At 44.8% G+C, this 20298-nt stretch overlaps 1 long non-coding RNA gene across 1 annotated transcript; it reads right to left on the bottom strand.

Annotated features, from left to right (window-relative positions):
* Positions 1–1365: 1365 nt before the first annotated feature.
* LOC140458998 (uncharacterized) lies at positions 1366–18312 on the bottom strand. The gene is made up of 4 exons (XR_011953807.1): positions 18238–18312; positions 16274–16380; positions 4993–5092; positions 1366–1470 (listed from the first exon to the last, which is right to left on the bottom strand). It is a non-coding gene; the product is annotated as an uncharacterized lncRNA (long non-coding RNA).
* Positions 18313–20298: the final 1986 nt, after the last annotated feature.

Below are 20298 nucleotides of genomic sequence, written 5' to 3'. Positions count from 1 at the left end.
TGGCAATTGAGACTGAAAGGTTACTGTATAAAATATCTCCAATTGTATTGCCAGATTGCCAGACACATGAGGGGTTTAAGAAAAAGAACTTAAATGATGGGCACTGAGTGTCAGAGTGCCTACTGTTGTGGGGACATTCTGTTCAGATACAATCTATTGGTAATTATTAGAATTGACTTATCCTGGCTCCAAAGAAGTGGGCAGAGCATTATAACGGTCATCGAAGATAGTAACAAATTTCCCATGGGTTACAAATCGTAAATGACAGAGTAGGCATGAGTTCTGCTGGTAAAGTGTATAAATTTATTCAAAATGGCTCCAATTTACTTTCAGAAACAAATGAGAGCAAAACACATTCCTGAGGTCTTTGCATTCGTCTAAATTTAGACATTCAGGAGAGCTGAAGGGAGAGCTGGTGTTGGCATTTGTAGTAATGATAGGGAAAAACTTGTTTCACAGACAGAGAGAGTTCACAGATGGAAAACTCAGCTTTAACATCACATCAACTGCAGAATCGTCCAATTCTGCAGGTCCTGATCCTTATCAGTAATATAAAAAGGGGAAAGCAGCATTCCTAGCTCAGAGAAATCATTCCCATGTTCGGCAGCTGGTCGAATATTTAACCGGTCATGTGATCTGGGAAGACACCAATGTAACGGGACCAGGGCGAAGCTGTGTAAATGTGAAGAAATTTACTTACCCCTCCCAGTGGGACACTCACTGACACAGTCACACTGGGAGAGGCTGTTCACCTGCCTCACGTATGGGAAGGGATTTACTCGATCTTACAATCTGCTGAGGCACCAGAGCGGGCACAATGGATTTAGATCCTTCACCTGCTCCATGTGTGGGAAAGGATTCACTCAGTCCTCTGATCTGCTGAAACACCAGCGAGCTCACTCTGGAGAATGACCATTCACTTGCTCCCAATGTGGGGAGAGATTCACTCAAATGCACCACCTGCTGAGACCCCAGTGAGCCCACATAGGGGAGAGGCCATTCAGATGGTCAGGGTGTGAGAAGGGATTCAGTGATTCATCCTGACTCCCTGAGACCCCAGTGAGCCCACACAGGGGAGAGGCCAATCAGATGGTTAGGGTGTGAGAGGGGATTCAGTGATTCATCCTGACTCCCTGAGACGCCAGCGGGTTCACACTGGGTAGGAGCTGTTTCCCTCTCTGTGTGACAAGGGATTTGCTGAGACTCAACACGACTGAGACACCAGTGAGTGCACACAGGGAAGTGGTCATCCCCCTGCTCCGTGTGGTGTAGAGTTCACACATCACTGCAGGACTCTGATTCTGCAGTTACTGTCCATCAGAGTCAGGAGTGGAACTTGTAGAAGAAGGTGGTTAGCACACTTAACTTCATTGCTCAGACCACTGAGTACCGGAGTTGGGAATTTAGGTTGAGGCTGTACAGGATGTTGGGGAGGCCTCTTCTGGAATACTGTGTCCAGTTCTGGTTGTGCTGTTATAGGAAGGATATTATTAAATTGGAGCGGATTCAGAAGAGACTAACCGGGATGTTGCCATGAATGGAGGGATTGTGTCACAAGGAGAAACTGGATAGGCTGGGATGCTTTTTCACTAGAGCGTAGGAGGTTGATGGATGAACTTAGAGGTTTATAAAACCATGAAGCGTGTAGACAAGGTGAATGGCCGGGGGTGGGGTGGGGGGTGGGGGGGAGTTTTTCAAGACCTGGGTGCATACAATTTGAAAATAGATGAGAAAGGTTTAAAAAGTAAATTGGGGATTTGTTTTTACTTTTACATGTGTGAAGTGAACTCCCAGAAAAAGAGGCAGCTGTGAATACAATTACAATGTTTAAAAGACATTTAGACAAGTCCATAAATAGGAAATGTTTGGATGAATGTGGACCAAGCGGAGGGAGGGGCGATTAGATTAGTTGGGAATTATGGTCGACACGGAATGGTTTAACCACAGGGTCTGTCTCTGTTCTGTATCACTTTATGACTTTAACTCTCACTATCTTTGTGAATTCCTCCATGCTCACAACTCCCCAGATCACTGTCATCTCATCCAGGCTAAACTCTTCCTTATCTCTAGAAATCCTCTCTAGCCTCAGAACCATCGCTATCTCTGGTATCACAAACATCTCAATCTCTGTAACGTCCTCCAATCTCCTCCTGTCTCATCACCCTCACGATCTCTAATTTTGACAACCTCCACAAATCTGTCCTTCTCCACATTAAATACTGATGCCACACGTTTAGTATCCCCCCAAAACCCCATCTCCTACATCTTCACACATAGGCTGCCTTGCTGATCTTTGAGGTGGCCTATTCTCTCTCTAGTGACCCATTTGCTCTTAATGTATTTCTAAAAACCATTTCCCTATTCGCCAAAGCGGTGTCCTGTCCCCTTTTTGCCTTACCGATTTAACTCTTAAGTGTACTCCTCTTGCCTTTATACTCAAAGGATGTTTGTGATTTTTGGATTGGAATAAATGCGAAATATTACATCTTGATAAAACAAACGAAGGCTGGACTTACACTGATTAAAAGTTGGGCCTCGGATAGTGATATGGAACAAAGAGACCGAGGGGTTCAGATCTTTGAACTATGTGTCACATGCAGACGGGGTGGTTCAGAAGCAGTTTAGCACATTTGCCTTCATTGCTCAGATCTTTGAATATAGGAGTTAGGACGTTATGTTGAGGTTGTACAGGATGTTGGGGAGGCCTCTTCTGGAATACTGTGTCTAGTTCTGGTTGTGCTGTTATAGGAAGGATGTTATTAAATTGGAGCAGGTTCAGAATAGATTTACCAGGATGGTGATGGGAATGGATGGTTTGAGTTATAAGCAGAGTCTGGATAGGCTGGGTCCTTTTTCACTGGAGCACAGGAGGCTGAGGGGTGACCTTATTAGAGGTTTATAAAATCTTGAAGAGTTTCGGTAATGCGAACAGCAGGTGCCCTTTCCAGGAGGGGGCACGATTCAAGATTGGGGACATACGTTTCTCACGTTAAAAAGTAAAGCTTAAAAAAGAAGTTCCGGATTTTATTTTTTGTTTCTGCACTGAGAGTGGTTCACATGTGGAATAAACTTGCAGAGGACATGGTAGATGTGAATGCAATTACAATTTCAGGGTGGCACAGTGGCTCAACGGTTAGCACTGATAACTCTCAGCGCCAGGGACACAGGCTGAATTCCTGTATTGGGTGACTGTCCATGTGGAGTTTGCATATTCTTCCCCATGACAGCGTGGGTTCCTCCAGGTGCTCCCGTTTCCTCCCACAATCCACAGATGTACAGGGTAGGTGACCTGACCGTGCTCAATTGCCCATAGTGTTCAGGGATGATTGGGTTGAGTGAATTAGTCAGGTGTAAATATAGAGCAAAAGGGTAGGGGAATGGAATTCTAATAGGGAAAAAAAAACATTTGGACCCGTATATCAATCGGGAATGCTCGGATGGACTTGGACCAAGTGGAGGCAGGTGTGATTAGTTCAGTTCGAATTTATGGTCGACACGGACTGGTTGGACCACAGGGTCTGTGTCGATGCTGTGTAACTTTATGACTCGTTATCTCTATAAATTCCTCTATGTTTGGAACTCTGCCTATCAGTGCCACCTCATCCAGCCTTTCAAATCCTCCTCATCTCTATAATTCCACTCCAGCCTCAATATCCAAAAACCTCTATCACAAAATATCTCTATCTCTGTAACATCCTCCATCCTCACAATCCTTTCCAACTTGCAACTCATCCAGCTTCATTATCCTCCCCATGTCTAATCCCCTCCAGTCTCTCAAAGCTCTGCTATATGTGCCTTTCGTTATTTCCAGCTTTCAGGATGCCCAATGTTTATTTCTCACTTGATAATGGCCCTTTACAATTCCTGCGCTGAGCTTCTGAATTTCCTCTTAAACCTCTGCGTCTCACTTTCCTCCCAAGAAAATCGACCAATCACATGTCATCTATTCTAGTATTACCTTTTCTGACCTGATGTCCAAAGGAGCCTGTCATATTCTTATAATAAACATCTCAGCGGTAAACAGAACAGAAAAACGCTCTGGTGGTCCATCGAGTCTGTGAGAAAGAAAACTACCACCGAACTATCCTCATCTATTTTCCAGTACTTGTGGAAAAGTATCATCTATCATGGCATAGCAAGTGCACACTAAATACATCTCAAATGTTTTGGGGATTTGTGTCTCCCACCCTCACAGACAGTGAGGTTTAGTGCAACTGTTGCTCAATGATGACATCACCCACAGGAACACAGAGCAGCTGGGTCTGTGCAAACCAGAGATCGCCCACACATTGGAAAGGATGGCAGGGTCCCTGAGAGGGGGCACAGGAGAGTTACCAAAATGGTTCAAGGAATGGGGGATTTTAGTTGCAGGGACATGGGTGTTGTTCATACATATCAAGAATATCCATCTATAATAGATGGACTCTCATTCTCAATCTCTCCCCTTGCTTGGGCTGTGGTAACCTTCAGGTTAAACCACCACCAGACATCTCTCCCTAATAAGAGAGCAGCCCTATGGTCTGGTAGGACAATACTGACTTTACCTTTTAGACAGTGATGCCACTGTGCATCGGGGGTGGAGAGAGGGAATGCTGAAGGTGGTGGATGGGGCACCACTCAGGCACAGTGCTTTGTCCTGGAGGATGTTCGCTTTCTTTAATACTGTTGAGGGCTGCACTGATGCAGGCAAGTGGAGAATGTTCCAACACGATCCTGATGTGTGCCTTACAGAGAGCAAACAAACACTGGGGAATCAGGGGTTTGTGGAAACTGAGATTGTTCTCCTTGTAGCAAAGGAAATTGAGGGGAGCTGAGAGGCAAGTGCTTACAAAACATATACATCAGGATGTTAAACCTTACACTCATCAATTCATCATAAATGGATTACTGGACACATATTGAAGATTTCGGGGAGATCGATTGACAGGGTGGTTTGATTCAAAGGAGAATTTTTATGCAGAAAATGGAATTGAGCTGGAACAAAATACTCACACACAGTGCAAATATCCAGGTCCTGATGAATGGAGTAATTCAATCAGAGTTTGGCGTTACAATTACTGAGATTCCTATCTGAATATCCACCTGTAGTATCCTGTAATACAAGTTTATAAAATCTGTCACTGTCAGGTCAGGTTAGAAACTCACACCATCCCCTCCTCCTGGGCCAGGATGACTGTACACATCACCCCTTGTGGAGACCAGCAGTCAGTTCAGGGGGAAATCTGTGTGGGTTTCTATGAGTTTCCACCTTGGGACTTCATGTGACTGAACAGGGCAGATCTTTGACACATGGAAGAGAATGTTCCAAGAGTCAGTGAGATACGGACAGCAGGATTTTCTTCCTTTTCTTTCCTTCCGTGCTGCTGCTGTGCCTCATCAATAAAACATGGGGTGTGAAAGGCTCATGCAGCTTGATGGGCAAGTTCTGACCAATGGGCAGCAAGATCCTCCCAATCATTCCAAAGAGTCTCTCTGAAAAGACAGCAACTCAGCATGCTTCACACTGCCCGGTGCTCCCTGGAAAGGTTGAGAAGAATGAGGGGGGAATCTCCGAGAAAATTCAGACCAGTTTACTTCCAAAAGGATTATAAACTGTTTACAGAGAGGGATTCGTTGGAGACGTGGACACCAAGTTGGCAAATGGAGCATAACTTGGGATAATGTGAAGTTGTTCATTTTGGAGGAGTTAATAAAAGAACAATGGACTATTTAAATGGTAGAAACTGTAGAAAACTGCAACACAAAAGAGACCAGGAGGTAATCGTGCAGGAAACACAGAAAGCCAGCACACAGTTACAACAGGTCATCATGAAGGGAGATGAAACGTTGTTCCTTGTTTGAAGGGATTTGCAGTATAAGAGTTTGGAGTATATACCTGAGAGCAACTTTATAAAGTGAGACTACATATGGAGTAATGAGAGACGTTTTGGACCCTTTATATAAGGAAAGACATCACTTCATCGGAGGCATTTAGAGAAGATTGACTGGGATGATCCCTGGTTTGCAGGGACTCTCTACGAAAAGGCTGAAGAAGTTGGGACTCGACTCATTGGATTTGGGGGAGAATGAGAGGGGATCTTATTGAAACACATTGGCTTATTAAGGGGTATGACAGGGTAAATACTGAGAGGATGTGTCCCATCATGAGGGAACCTGGAACCAGACTCTGGGTCAGTTGCAGAATCAAGGGTTCTGTTTTAGATTTGTCAACTTTAATGCAACACAGACATGGGTAAGGGGTTTCAATAGCAATGGAGCTGGGGTGAGGTGGAGAAAAGCAACATTTTAGAGATTGGAGTTCCTGGTGTTTGTGATTGTGTAGATGTCTGATCAGAAGATCACCTTGGGGTCAGAATATGAGAGTAATATTATGAAGAGTGTAGGTCTGCCTCAGGCATTTCCCAGTGAGAGGGAGGGGCTCAGCAGTAAGGGAAGGGAATTTGTAATAGCAACTGAAGGCAATGGGTTTAACCATTGCAGTGTTTCATTGGAGGAAATTGCAGCCAATTGAGTGGTAAGCAGTTTGATGAATGAGTAACAGTGGAGCAATGGAGAGGGATGATAGGGAGAGAGAGCTGGGCATCGTCAGTGTACATGTGAAACCAATACGATGTCACCTCCTGGCAGTATGTAAGTGAGATACAGGAGGGGACAAAGATAGATCCTGGATGGACACCACAGATGAGGAATTCAGAAAGGGAGAGTGGAGATGGAGCAGGATTTTCCAACAACCTTGAGGTCAAATATTAGTTCTTAGCAGAATTGGAGAGAAGGACGTAACCAGAAAGGACAGACAGGACAGGGAACAATATTTGTGAATGGGTGAGGGGGAGTGACTCCAAAACTGCTATTTCTACATCAGTGACATCACCCAACTCCACCCTAGTCTCAGCTCATTTACTGAAATATTTGTCCATCCCTGTGTTATCTCCAGACTTCGTTATCTAAACACAGACCTGGCCAGCCTCCCACATTCAACTTACATATAAGCTCAAGAATATCTAAAACCCTACTGCCCAAGTGCTCACTTGTACCAAAACTTGTTGATCCATCAAAAGGCTCCTATTTACAAGCAACAATTTAAAATTCTCTCGCTTGATGTAATTCCTGGCTGTGAACATCCCTGTCTCCCTGCACCACACAACCTGAGAGACCTCGACAACTCATTTTCTTTCAGACGCCCAAAGATGTGTTTATTCATTGCTTCACCGGTCTGGCTGTTTTGACAGTTGCCAAGGCAACACAGTCTGGAATTCGCACCCTGACCCTCTCAGACTTGCTTTCCTCCTTTAAGGTATTCCTGAAAACCTGCTTATTTGGCAATACTTTTGATCACCTGACCTAATATCCCCATCTGTGGCCTTATGTCAGAAATTCTCAATTTCTGTGAAATTATAAAAATGATAAAAATACAAACTGTTGTTAATTTGCACACACATTGTCAACTCTTCACTGTCGCTGAGTGAATAATCTGTAACATCTCTTACCCAAGAACATTGTGGGAGCACCTTCACCACACCAACTGCAGCTGTACAAGGTAGTCAAACATCACCCTCTCCACAGGCAATGGGACTCTTGTTTTCCGATGTGCACTAAGTTCTGTAAAACGTCTCAGCCCGTTCCATTAAAATTTCCTTCTCTTCCTGGTCAATATGTCTTTCCTTAACCATGCCCTGCACCTTCACACATTTCTAATGCCTTGGTCACAACATCACAGTGCTGCCAGTGAAGGTTATCACGTGGTATCACTTTATTCCTGATGAAGGGCTTTTGCCCGAAACGCCGATTTCGCTGCTCCTTGGATGCTGCCTGAACTGCTGTGCTCTTCCAGCACCACGAATCCAGAAGCTTATCACGTGGTTGAGTGTAGCCACGCCTCTCATTCACTCAGACCAACCGGCACTACCTTGCCTTCCAGCCCCGTCCCCATCCTCTTATTGGTCCTGCACTGAGATCAATCACCAGAGGCCCTTTGTGGGCTGGAGCATGCTCAGTGCTTCCTGCTTTTGCTGCTGTTCATCAGGTATGAGAGTGTTCATTCCTGTTTCTCCTCATGTCGGACATTAACAACAACGACCTTCATTGTATGGAGCCTTTCACACTGACAATTCTCCTAAAGTGCTTCACGAATGCTGGAAATATTGATTAAAGAGAACAACTTTAAGATACATCTTTGAGGAGTACAGAGGGGGTTGGGAAGGTCATTTAAGAGGTTTTTAGATCAGACAAACCATCTAAAGAGCAACTCACCCAGACCCATTCCCCTACATCTAACACTACGGGCAATTTAGCATGGCCAATTCACCTCACCTGTACATTTTTGGACTGTGGAGGAAACCGGAGCACCCGGAGGTAACCCACGCAGACACTGGCAGAATGTGCAAACTCCACACAGTTGCCTGAGGCGGGAATAGAACCCGGGTCTCTGGCACTGTGAGGCAGCAGGGCTAACCACTATGCCACCGTGCCACCCATCTGCAACTCTGTCCTCTGCAGCTCCAATCATGGAGTGATGTCTGTGGAGAACAGCTTACAACGGAGACAGTTAGTGGCTCACCATAGTTTAACAACCCCATGTCCTAGCCCCCCCAACCCCACACCCCAGTCCTTGTTCTCACAGCCTGTCATTACACATTACCTATGGTTAGCCACTAACAGTTTCCATTAATAGCTAGTAGCCCTCCCCCAGCCAGAACGTTATCCACTCCTTTATCCAACCCTTCTTCTCGCTCTATCCCGACCTATCCTTTACTCCTTACACCCTCCCCTACACCCTGCCTTCTGCATATAAACCAACATTTTTTCTCTCAGTATCAGTTCTGAGGAAGGGACACTGGGTCTGAAACTTTAACTCTGACATTTCATCACAGAAACTGCCAGACCTGCCGAGCTTTTCCAGAACCTCCTGGTTGTTGTTTCTGATTTACATCTTCTGCAGTTCTTTTGGTTTTAATTTACCAGGAGTTTGTAATTCAGGTCCCACAGCCTCTATCCCAGTCTCTGCTGTCTCTCCCAACCCCAAACAGTGACAGTGCACCTGCACAGCTCATGGACAGGTGTTGTCTTGCTGGCCACACCCCTCATTCACTCCCATTGGCTGCAGGACCATACAGACTCTCCTCCCATTGGTCTGGAGCTGCCGTCAATCAGCCGGGCCCCATTGTGATGAGAGCGGAGGGCTAATCCCTCTCTCTGCCCTGGGATGTGCTTCATCATTCACAGTAAATGGGGCAGTATCACAGAGCACAGGGCCTGGGGGCTATTCAGCCCATTGGGGCTGTACTCTCTCCCTCTGGAGATGCTGCACATCTGCCCCAATACCACGTGACAGAGAGGCAAAGAACAGGGAGAGAGTGCAGTTGAACACGTGGCTGCAAGGATGGTGTAGGAGGGAGGGCTTCAGATATTTGGACAATTGGACTGCATTCTGGGGAAGGTGGGACCTGTATAAACAGGACGGGTTGCACCTGAACCAGAAGGGCACCAATATCCTGGGGGGTAGGTTTGCTAGCACTCTTCGGGGGGGTTTAAACTAATTTGGCAGGGGAATGGGATCCAGACTTGTAGTCCAGCAAGTAAGCTAGCTGTGTGTCAGGATGTCCAAGACTGTAGGGAGGCTGTGGAGAAGGTAGCACTGACAGGGACTACTTGCAGACACAGAGATGGGCTCAAGTGCGTATACCTCAATGCAAGGAGTATCAGAAATAAGGTGGGTGAACTTAAGGCGTGGATCGGTACCTGGGACTACGATGTTGTGGCCATCACGGAAACATGGATAGATGAGGGACAGGAATGGCTGTTGGAAGTTCCTGGTTACAGATGTTTCAGTAAGATTAGGGAGGGTGGTAAAAAAGGAGGGGGGTGGCATTGCTAATTAGAAATGGTATAACGGCTGCAGAAAGGAAGTTTGAGGGGGATCTGCCTCTGGAGGTAGTATGGGCTGAAGTCAGAAATAGGAAAGGTGCAGTCACCTTGTTGGGTGTTTATTATAGGCCCCCCAATAGCAGCAGAGATGTGGAGAAACAGATTGGGAAACAGATTTTGGAAAGGTGCAGAAGCCACAGGGTCGTAGTCATGGGCGACTTCAACTTCCCAAATATTGATTGGAAGCTCTTTAGATCAAGTAGATTGGATGGGGCGGTGTTTGTGCAGTGTGTCCAGGAAGCTTTTCTAACGCAGTATGTAGATTGTCCAACCAGAGGGGAGGCCATATTGGATTTGGTACTCGGTAATGAACCGGGACAAGTGGTGGGCTTGTTAGTGGGTGAACATTTTGGTGATGGTGACCACAATTCTGTGACTTTCACCTTGGTTATGGAGAGAGATAGGTGCGCACAACAAGGAAGTTTTTACAATTGGGGGAAGGGAAATTACGATGCTGTAAGACAGGATTTGAGGAGCATACGTTGGGAGCATAGGCTGTCAGGGAAGGATGTGGTGGAAATGTGGAACTTTTTCAAGGAGCAGATACGACGTGTCCTTGATATGTATGTACCGATCAGGCAGGAAAGAAATGGTCGTGTGAGGGAGCCTTGGTTGACGAGGGAGGTTGAATGTCTAGTAAAGAGGAAGAAGGAGGCTTACATAAGGTTGAGGAAACAAGGTTCAGACAGAGCAGTGGAGGGATACAGGATAGCCAGACGGGACCTGAAGAAAGGGATTAGGAGAGCTAAGAGAGGGCATGAGAAATCCCTGGCGGATAGGATCAAGGATAACCCCAAGGCATTCTATGCGTATGTGAGAAACCTGAGAATGACGAGAACGAGGGTAGGTCCGATCAAGGACAGTGGTGGGAGACTGTGTATTGAGTCGGAAGAGATAGGAGAGGTCTTGAACAAGTACTTTTCTTCAGTATTTACGAACGAGAGGGACCGTATTGTTGAAGAGGAGAGTGTGAAATGGACTGATAAGCTAGAAGAGATACCTGTTAGGAAGGAAGATGTGTTGGACATTTTGAATAACTTGAGGATAGACAAGTCCCCCGGGCCTGACGGGATATATCCTAGGATTATGTGGGAAGCAAGAGAGGAAATTGCAGTACCGTTGGCAATGATCTTCTCGTCTTCACTGGCAACTGGGGTGGTACCAGGGGACTGGAGAGTAGCGAATGTTGTGCCCCTGTTCAAAAAAGGGAATAGGGATAACCCCGGGAATTACAGGCCAGTTAGTCTTACTTCTGTGGTAGGCAAAGTAATGGAAAGGGTACTGAGGGATAGGATTTATGAGTATCTGGAAAGACACTGCTTGATTAGGGACAGCCAGCACGGATTTGTGAAGGGTAGGTCTTGCCTTACAAGTCTTATTGAATTCTTCGAGGAGGTGACCAAGCATGTGGATGAGGGGAGAGCAGTGGATGTAGTGTACATGGATTTTAGTAAGGCATTTGATAAGGTTCCCCATTGTAGGCTTAAGCGGAAAGTCAGGAGGCATGGGATAGAGGGAAATTTGGCCAATTGGATAGAAAACTGGCTAACCGGTCGAAGTCAGAGAGTGATGGTAGATGGTAAATATTCAGCCTGGAGCCCGGTTACAAGTGGAGTTCCGCAGGGATCAATTCTGTGTCCTCTGCTGTTTGTAATTTTTATTAATGACTTATATGAGGGAGTCGAAGGGTGGGTCAGTAAATTTGCAGATGATACAAAGATAGGTGGAGTTGTGGACAGTGAGGAGGGCTGTTGTCGGCTGCAGAGGGACTTAGATATGATGCAGAGCTGGGCTGAGGAGTGGCAGATGGAGTTCAACCCTGCCAAGTGTGAGGTTGTCCATTTTGGAAGAACAAATAAGAATGCGGAATACAGGGTTAATGGTAGGGTTCTTGGTCAGGGGGAGGAACAGAGGGATCTTGGGGTCTATGTTCATAGATCTTTGAAAGTTGCCACTCAGGTGGATAGAGTTTGTAAGAAGGCCTATGGAGTGTTATCGTTCATTAGCAGAGGGATTGAATTCAAGAGTTGTGAAGTGATGTTGCAGCTGTACAGGACTTTGGTTAGGCCACACTTGGAGTACTGTGTGCAGTTCTGGTCGCCTCACTTTAGGAAAGATGTGGAAGCTTTGGAGAGGGTGCAGAGAAGATTTACCAGGATGTTGCCTGGAATGGAGAGTAGGTCGTACGAGGATAGGTTGAGAGTTCTCGGCCTTTTCTCATTGGAACGGCGAAGGATGAGGGGTGACTTGATAGAGGTTTATAAGATGATCAGAGGAATAGATAGAGTAGACAGTCAGAAACTTTTTCCCCGGGTACAACAGAGTGTTACAAGGGGACATAAATTTAAGGTGAAGGGTGGAAGGTATAGGGGAGATGTCAGGGGTGGGTTCTTTACCCAGAGAGTGGTGGGGGCATGGAATACACTGCCCGTGGGAGTGGTAGAGTCAGATTCATTGGCGACCTTTAAGCGGCATTTGGATAGGTACATGGATGGGTGCTTAATTTAGGATAGAAGTTCGGCACAACATCGTGGGCCGAAGGGCCTGTTCTGTGCTGTATTGTTCTATGTTCTATGTTCTATGTTCTATTTGCCCACAGCCCCCCAAATCTTTCCTTAAAAATTAAAATTCCAAGTCTATTTCAGAATACCTGCTGAATCTGTGTCGTTCAGAATGTTCCAGATGCTCAGAACTTACTGAGTACAATAATGTTCACATTTTCGTTTTTTATTATTTGCCAATTACTTGAAAGTAGTTACTAAAAGTTGTGACAGTATTAACAATACCTCTCTCCGCAAATTCAAGACCTTGGAACCAAATCTGCACCTGGTCAAAATCACTGCTTCACCTTCTCAGCTCCAAGGATATTATCTGTGCTGCAGCTTGCTCTCCACAAAAGAGGAACGCATCTTAGTTTATTAACGTCATAGACATATACAGCACAGAAACAGATCTTCGGTCCAATTCATCCATGCCAACTAGGAATCCTAAACTACTGGAGTCCCATTTGCCAGCTGTTGGCCTGCATCCATCACAACCCTTCCTGTTCACGTACCCAATCGGATGCCTTTTAAATGTTGTGATTTTATCAGTCTCCACTACTTCATCTAGCAGCTCATTCCATACACACACCACACTCAGCTTGAAAACGTTGCCCTTAGATTCCTTTTAAATCGTTGCCCTCTCAACCATGTGCTCTAGTTTTGGAGCGACCTAACCTTCGGAAAGAGAACCTTGGCTGCCCACCTTATCCATGCCCCTCGTGATTTTATAAATCTCCATGAAGTCACCTCTCAGTCTTGGACTCTCCAGGGAAATTAACCCCAGCCTATTCGGCCTCTCTCTGTAGCCCAAATCCTTCAAACCTGGCAACGTTTTTGTAAATCTTGTCCGAACCTTTTCACGTTTCACAACATCCTTCCCAGAACAGGGAAAATCAAACTGAAAACAGAATTCGAGAAGTGGCTTAATCAATGTATTTTAAATGTTGTAATTGTACTCTCCTTCACCCCTTCCCTTGGCAGCTCACTCCAAACATGCACTGCCCTCAAACTGTCCAACTCTGGCAAAGTCCTTGCAAACATTTTCTGAAATGTTTCAAGTTTTACAACATCATTCCTGGAACAGGGAGATTGGAACTGAAAACAGAATTCCAGAAGAGCCTTAATCAATGTCCTGTACAGCAACAACATGACGGAGAGCATAACAAACGCTGCATTCACTCCCTTACCTACCTGTGACTCTACTTTCAAGGAACTATGAACCTGCACTCCAAGGTCTCTTTGTTCAGCAACACTTCCCAGGACCTTACCAGTAAGTGTTTCAGTCCTACCCTGATTTGCCTTTCCAAAATCCAACAGCTAACATTTATCTCAATTGAACTCTATCTGCCATTCCTTGCTCCACTGGCCCATCTGATCAAGATCCTGTTGTATTCTGAACTAACCTTCTTCGCTGTCCACTACACCTCCAATTTTGGTGTCTTGTGTAAAGCTACTAACCATATCTCATATATTCACATCCAAGTCATTTATATAAGGACCCAATAATTGATCCTTGTAGCACACTGCTGCTCACAGTCCTCCAGTCCACAAAGCAAACCTCCATCATCACCCTCTGTCTCCTACCATCAAGCCAGTTTCGTACCCAAATGGCTTGTTCCCCTTCATTCCATGTTATGTAACGTTGCTAACCAGTCTGCTTTGTGGAACCTTGTTGAATGTCCATATAAACAACGTTCACAGCCTGGTTTAATCAATTTTCTTTGTCACTTCAAAACATTCAGTCAAGTTAGTGAGACACGATTGTGCACGTACAAAGCCACATTGACAACAGTCAATGATTATTCCTTACTTTTCCAAATAGATGGATATCCTGTCCCTCAGAATCCCTTCCAACAACTTGCCTGCCACTGACTTCAGGCTCACTATTCTCTTGTTCAATGGCCTCTCCTTACCACCTTTTAAAAATAATGGCACCTCATCTGTCGCTATCAATGATACAAATACCTCAGGAGAGACCCAACAATCACTTCCCTAGATTTCCACAAAGTTCCGGGATACATCTGATCAGGTCCCAGGGCTTTATTCAACTTGATGCGATTCAAGACATCCAGTAACACCTCCACTCTAACATGGATACTTTTCAAGTTCTCTCTGTTTATTTCTCCAAACTCTCGAGCTTCCATATCTTTCTCCAGTAAATATGACGTGAAATATTTCCATATCTTTCCCACCCCTGGTGGTTCCATAGACAGCCTCGTTAATCTTTAAGGAGTCCTATTCTCTGGTCCAGTTAATCTTTTGTCTGTGATATATTTGTTTGATCTCTTTGGATTCTACTTAAACCATTTCCTGAAGCTATTTCATGTCAAACAGCATCAGCAGCAAGCAACAGAGCTAAACGATCCCACAACCAATAGATCAGATCGGAGCTCTGCAGTTCTGCCACACCCAGTTGTGAACGGTGATGGACAATTAAACAACTCACTGGAGGAAACATCACAGATATCCCCACCCTTACTGGTGAAGGGGTCTCACACGCCCACGCACCAGATAAGATGACAGCATTTGCAGCAATCTTCAGCCAGAAGTGCAAAGTGGGATGATCCATCTCAGCCTTCTCCAGTGATTTCCAACATCACAGATGTGAGTTTTAAGCCAGTTTGATTCAGTGTAAATAACATCAATAAATGGTTAAGTAGTGCAAAGGCTACGGGCCCTACCAATATTCTGGCAATAATACTGATGGTTTGAGCTCCAGAACTTGCCACCCACCAAGCTAAGGACCGCTCCAGCCCTGGCATCTAGCGACAATGTGGAACCTTGCCCAGGGATGTTCAGCACAAAAACACAGGGCAATGCAACCCAAGCAATTTCCATCTGTCAGTCCACACTCGATCAGCAGTAAAGTGATGGAAGATGTCATCAACAGGGGTATCAAGCAGCATCTGCACAGCAATAGCCAGCTGAGTGAAACTCATTTTAGGCTCCACCAGGGTCACTCAGCTCCCGATTGTGTTACGGCCCTGATTCACAACCTGACAACCAGCTGAATCTCAGAGGTGAGGTGAGGGTGACAGCCCAGTCCCACTCCAAGATCACTATTTCTAGCTGATTCTACCCTTGTATCAGCTCATATACTGTCATCCACCTTGTGTTATCTCCAGACGTCAGTATCCAAACACACTCCTGGCCAGCTTCCCACATTCAATCTCCCTGTAATCTTCAGAAAAACTAAATCTCTGCTGCCCAAGTACTCCCTCGTACCAAAACTTGTTGATCCATCACAAGGCTCCTATTCATAATCAACAACATAGAGCCACAGAGATGTACAGAATGGAATCAGACCCTTCAATCCAACCTGTCCATGCCAACCAGATATTCCAACCCAATTCCGTCCCACCTGCCAGCATCCGGCCCACATCCCTCAATTTAAAATTCTGACCCTTGATTTAATTCCTGATTGTGATCATCCCTAGCTTGCCGCATCACACATCCGTGAAGACCTCGACAACCCAAACTGTTCGAGACTCCCAATGATCTATTAATTCATTACTTCACCTGTGTGGCTGCTTTTACAGTTGCCAAAGCATCATTTTCTGAAATTCGCAGCCAAAACCTCACAGGTCTGCTTTCCTCCTTTAAGACATTCCTCAAAGCCTGCTTATTTGGCAATGCTTTTGGTCACCTGACCTAATATCATCAGTCTCTGACCTTATGTCTAAAGTTCCCAATAATATTTTTGTGAAATTATAAGCATGATGATAAAACTACAAACTGTTCTTGATTTGGACATTATCTTCAAATCATCACTGTTGCTGTAATGAATACTCTGTAATATCTCTTACCTAATCACATTGTGGGAGTACCTTCACCACACAAACTGCAGCTGTACAAGAAAGTCAAACATCACCCTCTCCACAAGCAACAGGGCTTTGGCATTAATCACTGGTATCTGTGGAAGGAGAAACACAGTTGATGTTTCAGGGAGTGCAAAACAGATTACAGGGAATGAAAATGGTGCAGAATTTGATACTCCGAAATGGAAGGAAAATACACTTGCTTATTGGAAAAAAGAATTCTTGAGTGTCAAAGATTTTCCAGAAAGAAAATTAATAAGCAGCACATCGTCAGGGGCTGGGCGGCAGAGAAAAATTAACTTACAAAAATGTCTGTAAAAGTAATCGTAAAATACTAAACAGACCAAAAATACACCCATTGTTTGATACTGAGCAAGCTAGATATTGGCAAAGTGCTCATAAGGGAGCCCAGAGATGAAGTAGAGCTGTAGAAGCTGTTATGATCCCACAGTCATAGAGACGTATTGCACCGACACAGACCCTTCGGTTTAACTCATCCATGCCAACCCGGTATCCGAACCTAGTCTATTCCCATTTGCCAGCACTTGGCCCATATCCCTGTAAACGCTTCCTAATCATATCATGTGTCTATTTAGATGCCTTCAACAAGTTTTAATTGTACTAGCCTCCACCACTTCCTCTGGCAGCTCATTCCACCCACTGCATGAAAGAGTTGCCCTTTAGCCCCCTTTGAATTTTTGCCCCGTTAACCCTAAAGCAATGTCCTCTACTTTTGGACACCACTACTCCAGGGAAAACACCTTGTTCATTTACCCTGTTCATGCTCCTCATGATTGTATAAATCTCCATAACATCACCGCTCAGCCTATGGCACTCCAGGGAAAACAGCCCCAGCCTTTTATGCCTCATCCTGTAGCTCAAATCCTCGAACCCTAACAACATCCTTGTAAGTCTTTTTTGAAACCTTTCAAGTTTCACAGCACCCTTCTGATAGGAGGCAGGCCAGAATTGCACACAATATTCCAAAAGTGGCCTAATGAATGTCCTGTACAGCAACATGACATCCCACATCCTATATTCAATGCTCTAGCCAATAAAGGAAAATACACTGAACACCTTCTTCATCATCCTATCTACCTGCAACTTGACTTGGAAGGACTATGAACCTGCAGTCCAAGGTCTCTTTGTTCTGCAAACGTCTCCAGGGCCTTTCCATTCAGTGTATAAGTCCTGGGCTGAAAAACGTATTGCTGGAAAAGCACAGCAGGTCAGGTAGCATCCAAAGATCGGGATAATCGACATTTCGGGCATGAGCCCTTCTTCAGCAATCCTGAAGAAGGGCTCATGCCCGCAATGTCGATTCTCCTGATCTTTAGATGCTGCTTGACCTGCTGTGATTTTCCAGCAACACATTTTTGAGCTCTGATCTCCAGCATCTGCAGTCTTCACTTTCCCCTAGTGTATAAGTCCTGCCTTGACTTGCTTTTCCAAAATGCAGCACCTCACATTTATCAAAATTAATCCGTATCTGATCAATATTTCACTGTAACCTGAGGTAACCTTCTTCACTATGCACAATACCTCCAATTTTGAATGACCTGCAAACTCAGTTACGATAGCAAGTCCTTTAAATGAATGACGAAACAAATCCAGAAATAAACATTCATTACTCTGAGTTTGAATGTACTCTGTGTAAATCCTGCCCAATGACTCTGTACCAGAGAAAGGCTGCACATGCGCCTGGCTGCACCTTGCCCCCTACAAAGATGGCGGCTGCGCACGTGTCCAGTGAATCGTTGCCCCGAATAAAGATGGCGGTGCTCACTCAGGCCTGCAGCCGCGCTGAGGCAATTTCCCTTTTACTACAAACACGGGACTGGGAATTTCAAATTTGTGTTTTCCGACGTGCACAACATGCTTGTAAAACCTCTCCCCTCATAGCAATACAGTTTTTCTCCCGTTTCCCTCTGTTTATTTGTTTCTTTCCTTACCGTATCCTTTCGCTCCAAAACTTCCCGAAAATTCATTACAGCGACTCTCCGCTGCGCGCGAGGGTAACCACGTGGTTTAGTCTAGTTCTGCGCCTAGTTCACTTTGATTGGTTGGAGGACCAACCTCCCCTGGTCCTCCAGTTCCGCCCACCGTCCTTTCATTGGTCCGGTGCTGACATCAATCACCCCTGGTCCCTTTGTTGGCTCGAGCATGCACTGTGCGTCCTGCTTTCGCTGATATGTTGGATAATGTGATGGGAGAGTTCACTGAGGGGAAGGATCCCTTTGTGTGAGCTCTGCAGTAGATTTCCTTTATTCATGGAGGGAATTGCCTTCCTACTCATGACTGTATAGCTGTGATTGATGAATCAATGCCAAATGATCCAGTACATTAACACACCATTTTCACAACATCTGAGATCTTCAGCACATTGTATCACACTCTTCTTTGGAGATAAAAAAAGCATGAAATGGAGCCTCAAGGAATCAGAACAGGAATAGGGCATTCATTCCCTTCGGCTTGTTCCCCCATTCTATCAGATCATGGCTGGGCCAACCCAGACCTCAACACCTCTTTTATGCTTGATCCGCATAGCCCTCAACTGCTCAATATTTCAAAAATCTATCTGCCCTCTTTTAGAATAATTTGAGACAGAATCATAAATTCCCTACTGTGTGGAAACAGGCCCTTCAGCCCAACAAGCCAAGCTGACCCTCTGATGACGAACCCAACCAGATCCATTCCCCTTCCACATTTAACTTTCACAATTTTTGGTGCTAGAAAATTCTAGCCATTCACTGAGAGAAAAAAATTCTTTACATTTTTTACAAAATGAATGTTCCCTTATGTAATGTTTAGTTTGAGACTTCATTGGTGCTAGAAGATCGAGTCAACATCTACCCTGTCAAGCTCCTCAGAACCTTGTTTCCATAAGATCACCCCTTATATTATGTGGGTGGCACAGTGGTTAGCACTGATATCTCACAGTGCCAAAGACCTGGGTTTAATTCCTGCCTCAGGTGACTCTCTGTGTGGAGTTTGCACGTTGTCTGCGTGGGTTTCCTCCGGGTGCTCCGGTATCCTCCCACAATCCAAAAAAAGTGCAGGTTAGGTGAATTGGCAATGCTAAATTGCCTGTAGTGTTAGGTGAAGGGGTGAATGTTGGGGAATGGATCTGGGGTTGTGCTTCGTCAGATCGGTGTGGACTTGTTGGGCCAAAGTGCCTGTTTCCACACTGTATGTAATCTGTTTGTCGAGATTCTATTGAATAATGACCTAACCTGTTTAGCTATTCTTGATAGGTCAACCTTTTCATCCTTGAAGCGGCTAGCTGAATTTTTTTTGAATTGTCTCCAATACTGGTTTATCCCTTATTAAATATGGGAGCTAACATTGTGTACAGTACTCCAAGTGAGGTCTCAGCAACAGCCAGTGTGGTTAACCAATCCTCACTCCATGCAAATAGGTTACCCCTGACACAGTGAGCTCCTGTATTATGCAATTAACTTTTCTATAGCACCTTATCATATGCATTTTTTAAAACCCAAATACAGAACATCATTGGATTGCCCTTTATCAGCCCTGCTTGTTATCTCCTAAATGAACTGTTGCAAATTTGTCATAGTGTCTCTTTCACAAAACCCAGTCTACAATGTTAAATGATAAGCTTTTCTAAATGTCCTGCTATTTATTACTTTAATATTCGACTCTGCCATATTACAAACACAGACATTAAACTAACTAATCTATAGTTTCCTGATTTCTGTCTCCCTTCCCTTCTTGAACAGGTGCATCAATCCACTGGATTTTTCCTGTATCCCCTGATTCTGGAATATTCCAATTGATGCCTTGAATATCTCTGCAGTCAGTTGCCCTAAAAATGTTTGATCCAGGCCATTAGGTCCTGTCTGCCTTTAGTCCTATTAGTTGGTCAATACTTTGTCACCTGTGACAAAACTGTTATAACATTTTTCTACTCATGATTAACTTGCTTATTTGCTACCTTTAGGATGATAACGGTATCCTCCTTCATGAAGATCAATGTAAAATATCGGTTTAAA

This window comes from Chiloscyllium punctatum, chromosome 34, assembly GCF_047496795.1.
Source record: "Chiloscyllium punctatum isolate Juve2018m chromosome 34, sChiPun1.3, whole genome shotgun sequence".
NCBI classification, from domain to species: domain Eukaryota; kingdom Metazoa; phylum Chordata; class Chondrichthyes; order Orectolobiformes; family Hemiscylliidae; genus Chiloscyllium; species Chiloscyllium punctatum.
Note: the sequence above shows the minus strand (reverse complement) of the source record. Positions and strands in the feature narration are given on the sequence as shown.